Source organism: Schistocerca nitens, chromosome 3 (genome assembly GCF_023898315.1).
Source record: "Schistocerca nitens isolate TAMUIC-IGC-003100 chromosome 3, iqSchNite1.1, whole genome shotgun sequence".
NCBI classification, from domain to species: domain Eukaryota; kingdom Metazoa; phylum Arthropoda; class Insecta; order Orthoptera; family Acrididae; genus Schistocerca; species Schistocerca nitens.
The window spans coordinates 344911899-344917898 of NC_064616.1; the positions used below are offsets into that span (position 1 = coordinate 344911899).

At 40.4% G+C, this 6000-nt stretch overlaps 1 long non-coding RNA gene across 2 annotated transcripts in view; it reads left to right on the forward strand.

Annotated features, from left to right (window-relative positions):
* The window catches only part of LOC126249595 (uncharacterized), a 32213-nt gene extending 31443 nt beyond the window's left edge, over positions 1-770 (forward strand). For both annotated transcript variants that reach the window (XR_007545621.1, XR_007545620.1), the window contains one exon: positions 554-770. This is a non-coding gene — a long non-coding RNA (uncharacterized LOC126249595). The remainder of the gene's footprint in view (positions 1-553) is intronic.
* Positions 771-6000: the final 5230 nt, after the last annotated feature.

The following is a 6000-nucleotide window of genomic DNA, read 5'->3' on the forward strand; positions in this document are numbered from 1 at the left end:
ATCATGTATGTAAAAGGTAATTACAAAACTAGATTTAGTATTGTTAGGGAATAACAAAGCGTGCAATTATTTATTGTACTATGGCAAACATAATACACAAAGCAATGCTAATGCACCTAAAAATAATAAGTCTTCATGTTAATGAAACAGTAGTGGTTATTACATCCTAGTGAAATAAAGGAACAGTAAGGTAGTATAATGAGGAAGTGGTGGCCATACGGAGGTACATGTCATAAGCTCAAATGGTGTGAGTAAAAGAGTTAAGATATAGTAATGCAAATGAGTATGAGTTGACGTAACCTATGTAGTCAAATAAAGCCATAAAATGGAGCAAGATGCTTAATCATCCAACATAAACTATTAACTGTTATTTAGTTTAAAACTGAAGTATCTCAGCTAGTGTGAAGTATTTATGGTATATCGTGACAAACACTTATATGTTCAACTGAGTGACATAAGCCCAGTAGGAATATATGTTATAATTTTGTATTATAGGTATTATATGAGTAAATGTACTGAAAATGTTTGTTTTGTATGTGTTTCATGACCCAAGATCCTGTTCAGCAAGATGTTCCAGTGCTGTTCTGATGATGCAGCAGGTGCTGTAGGGGTCCATCCACTGGCCAGCTGAGCTGGTGGCAGATGACCTGGAAGACATTGTCAAGACTGAATTTAATTATTAAAAATGTCTTGCTAATAAATGAACATAACATTGTATTACTTTTGTATCTGATGTCCAACTGTTAACATTAAAAAGTTGTGATATGTCAGATCTATATGTGCTGGTGATTGATTGTACATAATAAGTTCTGAGCAGACACAGTAAGATAGTTCAGTTGAGAGAATTGGTTGATACAGCAGTCTTAATTTTGAGACTTTCTAGTTGCATGAAGATTAGCCAGGCAACTATAAATGAATATTTTTATAACTCAGGGAATTTATTAGAAGCTTAAACTGAGTTAAATGACAAAAAATGTTACTATACACAGAATAAGACTGGATGTGTAGCAATATCTGCTGGCCACTGTGGCCGAGCAGTTCTAGGCACTTCAGTTCAGAACTGCACTGCTGCTATGGTCGCAAGTTCGAATCCTGCCTTGGGCATGGATGTGTGTGATGTCCTTAGGTTAGTTAGGTTTAAGTAGTTCTAAGTCTAGGGGACTGATGACCTCAGATGTTAAGTCCCATAGTGCTTAGAGCCATTTGAACCATTTTGCAGCAATATCTCTGACAGTTAATATAGTGATTATTTAGACATTATTTAGTTGTTGTTGTGGTCTTCAGTCCTGAGACTGGTTTGATGCAGCTCTCCATGCTACTCTATCCCGTGCAAGCTTCTTCATCTCCCAGTACCTACTGCAGCCTACATCCTTCGAATCTGCTTAGTGTATTCATCTCTTGGTCTCCCTCTACGATTTTTACCCTCCACGCTGCCCTCCAATACTAAATTGGTGATCCCTCGATGTCTCAGAACATGTGCTACCAACTGATCACTTCTTCTAGTCAAGTTGTGCCACAAGCTCCTCTTCTCCCCAATTGTATTCAATACCTCCTCATTAGTTATGTGATCTACCCATCTAATCTTCAGCATTCTTCTGTAGCACCACATTTCGAAAGCTTATATTCTCTTCTTGTCTAAACTATTTATCGTCCACGTTTCATTTCCATACACGGCTACACTCCATACAAATACTTTCAGAAACGACTTCCTGACATTTAAATCTATACTCGGTGTTAACAAATTTCTCTTCTTCAGAAACGCTTTCCTTGCCATTGCCAGTCTACATTTTATATCTTCTCTACTTCGACCATCATCAGTTATTTTGCTCCCCAAATAGCAAAAATCCTTTACTATTTTAAGTGTCTCATTTCCTAATCTAATTCCCTCAGCATCACCTTACTTAATTCGACTACATTCCATTATCCTTGTTTTGCTTTTGTTGATGTTCATCTTATACCCTCCTTTCAAGACACTGTCCATTCCATTCAACTGCTCTTCCAAGTCCTTTGCTGTCTCTGACAGAATTACAATGTCATCGGCGAACCTCAAGTTTTTAATTTCTTCTCCATGGATTTTAATACCTACTCCGAACTTATCCTTTGTTTCCTTTATTGCTTGCTCAATATACAGATTGAATAACATCGGGGATAGGCTACAACCCTGTCTCATTCCCTTCCCAACCACTGCTTCCCTTTCATACTCTTTGACTTGTATGACTGCCATCTGCTTTCTGTACAAATTGTAAATAGCCTTTTGCTCCCTGTATTTTACCCCTGCCACCTTCAGAATTTTAAAGAGAGTATTCCAGTCTACATTGTCAAAAGCTTTCTCTAAGTCTACAAATGCTAGAAACGTAGGTTTGCCTTTCCTTAATCTTTCTCCCACGATAAGTCGTAGGGTCAGTATTGCCTCACGTGTTCCAATATTTCTACGGAATCCAAACTGATCTTCCCTGAGGCCGGCTTCTATCAGTTTTTCCATTTGTCTGTAAAGAATTCGCGTTAGTATTTTGCAGCTGTGACTTATTAAACTGATAGTTCGGTAATTTTCACATCTGTCAACTCCTGCTTTTTTGGGATTGGAATTATTATATTCTTCTTGAAGTCTGAGGGTATTTCGCCTGACTCATACATCTTGCTCACCAGATGGTAGAGTTTTGTCAGAACTGGCTCTCCCAAGGCTGTCAGTAGTTCTAATGGAATGTTGTCTACTCCGGGGGCCTTGTTTCGACTCAGGTCTTTCAGTGCTTTGTCAAACTCTTCACGCAGTATCATATCTCCCATTTCATCTTCATCTACATCCTCTTCCATTTCTATAATATTGTCCTCAAGTACATCGCCCTTGTATAGACCCTCTATATACTCCTTCCACCTTTCTGCTTTCCCTTCTTTGCTTAGAACTGGGTTTCCATCAAAGCTCTTGATATTCATGCAAGTGGTTCTCCTGTCTCCAAAGGTCTCTTTAATTTTCCTGTAGGCAGTATCTATTTTACCCCTAGTGAGATAAGCCTCTACATCCTTACATTTGTCCTCTAGCCATGCCTGCTTAGCCATTTTGCACTTCCTATCGATCTGATTTTTGAGACATTTGTATTCCTTTTTGCCTGCTTCATTTACTGCATTTTTATATTTTCTCCTTTCATCAATTGAATTCAATATTTCTTCTGTTACCCAAGGGTTTCTACTGGCTCTCGTCTTTTTACCTATTTGATCCTCGGCTGCCTTTACTATTGCATCCCTCAAAGCTACCCATTCTTCTTCTACTGTATTTCTTTCCACCATTCCTGTCAATTGTTCCCTTATGCTCTCCCTGAAACTCTGTACAACCTCTGGTTCTTTCAGTTTATCCATGTCCCATCTCCTTAAATTCCCACCTTTTTGCAGTTTCTTCAGTTTTAATCTACAGCTCATAACCAATAGATTGTGGTCAGAGACATTATTTTACACTTCAGTATTCAATATGTATTGAACTCTAATGAAGTTTTATGAACTGTTAATCCTTGTTTAACCATCTTAATAGTGACTTGATGGTTAGAGGAAAATCCATGAATGATATTACTATGATTGTGAATTCCATGTATATCAGCTATGACGAGTGAACTGAATGGAATTATTAATGACACTTAGGCATTTTTAAAGAACTTACATGAGCTTATTGTGACTTTTGTAACTGTACTGATGAGGTGCAGTTAATGGTAGCATTTGAAGTGAATTATTTAAATGCTTATGCACTCAAGAAAAGGTATATTGTTAAATACTTTCATTACAAAAGTACATGAAAGATGACATTGATACCAGAGATTATCGTGTCATTGGAACATTGGTATAAGGAGGTTTCCTTTATTTCACAATATCGCAAATTTTTCCCGCGAGTGTAATTCAACATTAAACATCCAAATTGTCCATAAGTCTACTCCTTGTTAGTGAAAAGTACCTCTTACTTCCTCAATAAAATGTTATTCTGACATATCAGCAGTTAAAAACCTCCACAAACTTCCTCTGTGACTGCTATGGATTACTACCAACAACAAAACTAATATCGTGAGTTTAAAGCACACGGCCTATCTCCATCGTCTGCAGTTGTCATCTGCTGAACCAGATGAGTGTTATGTGCACGTGCACTGTAGTAGATCAGCACAAAAGCATATAATGTGATAGTCAGAAAAGTTAACTAGAGGCAAAACTTTACAGATCCATACCAAAAGAATAAAAAGACTAAGATTCTTTGTGGGCACTATAAGAATGTATTTCATCTTTCGGCTGGGATGAAAGTGAATTTCATGTATACATATGAACACCTTGTGTTAATTGAAAGGGCTCGAGGTGTGTGGGATGGTGCAGTGTGTGGTCTTGCCACTGTATGGTGGTGTCCACAGTGTGCGAGTCGAGGGCTGGGAAAACCCTGTCAGCAGTGGTGGCCATTGTGTCAGCACTCTGAAACTTCTGTGTGGCTAATACTATGCATACTACGGTGGGGAAAAGCACGCCAAGTTGTTACAGACAGCGTGAGGAGGTACTGGAGGTGTTGCAAGGGCCACTTGTCAGTGCACTGCTTGGATGAGAATGCTGCTCGCATGCATGCACTGCAGCTCTAACATGGCGAGTCCACTCTGTAAGCCTGGCACATAGGGCACTGATGTTGCCAAATTGTGGCAGGTTTGTAATTATGTCACATGTCCCCATGGCAATTGACAGTTCCAGCTGTGTGAAAGCAAGTGCAAAATGTGTTGTATCATTCATAATGGAAGAGCCTGCAAATATTGCCTCTGCAGAAGTAAACTGCAGGTGTGGGTCACACACGTTGGACAGCAGTAAGTGCACGGTGGGGTGGACAGGTGAAGAGGTGGGAGAAACTGCATGTGCGCACCCAGTGGCAGCCTGTGCAAGCTGTGTGAAGTGACTTAGGAATGCTTGGAATCCGCCCATCTGTGTGTGCAAGTTGGGGAGGGGGGATTTGGCCATTGGTGGGGGCCGGACCTGATTGAGGCGGTGTTGTGGGATTGTCTGTACTATGGCGTACTGCTCTCTGCACTAGCAGTGGCAGGCAGAGGGGTGGGGGTGGATGCACAATGCAGCTGTGCAATGCACATGACCCAATACAATGATCGGAAGCCATATGGGGGGGTTCAGCCGAGGTTCACCAATTTGGAAAATATGTTCCTCACTAACCTAGCACACGTAGCCCTATAGTACACTAGTACATCTGAGCATTAGTTGAAAAAAAGGGAAACAAGACACAGAAAGTACCTTTGACTTTTTAGTTTATTTATTGAGGCAGGACACAATTACATAAAAATTAACAGGGTGCATTAACGGAGTAAAATTACTTAGCAATAAAGATGGACACCGTGGACACAGTTCCTATAGCAGACAGTAGCCCAACAGAACTGAAGGTTTCAGGGACTGGCAGTAATGAATCATAAAAGTTGAAAGTTATAGACAGCTATTCCATACCTAGCAAATACAAGAAAAGAAAGTTTGTGGACATGCACATGGTAGACTATGGCAGTCAGGCACTTCACAGCACACTGACCACTGTGATACAATCATCACTGAGAATTCTGTGGTGCAGAAGCAGGCTACTGATCCCGTGAAGCTGGGGATAGCATGAAAAACATCAATGTCGAATTGATTTGTATGTTCAAAATTCTAAGGCTTTGTAAATGCCCACAGTCAGCCAACATGTACAATACAGACATACCAGTGTTGGCTTCTCTGGAAGTGTACATGTCCAGAATATTGTCACTGCACATCATGGCAAGTCGCATCTTCAAGGTCACACAGCACAAAAGACATTCACTGTAAAACACTACCTTGCTCAGACAAGCATGTCAATCATTTGATGCCAGCATGGGAAGTGCCATTCAGGGAGCTCTTTCTGTCTTGTACTTCTCTCCAGGAAAACCCCCCGGGCTGCAGCAAGGCAGAGCATGGCAGAGAGAAGTTCCACTACTTCAGTCTGCTTTGCTCACGGCCTATCTGCATCGTCTGCTGTTGTCA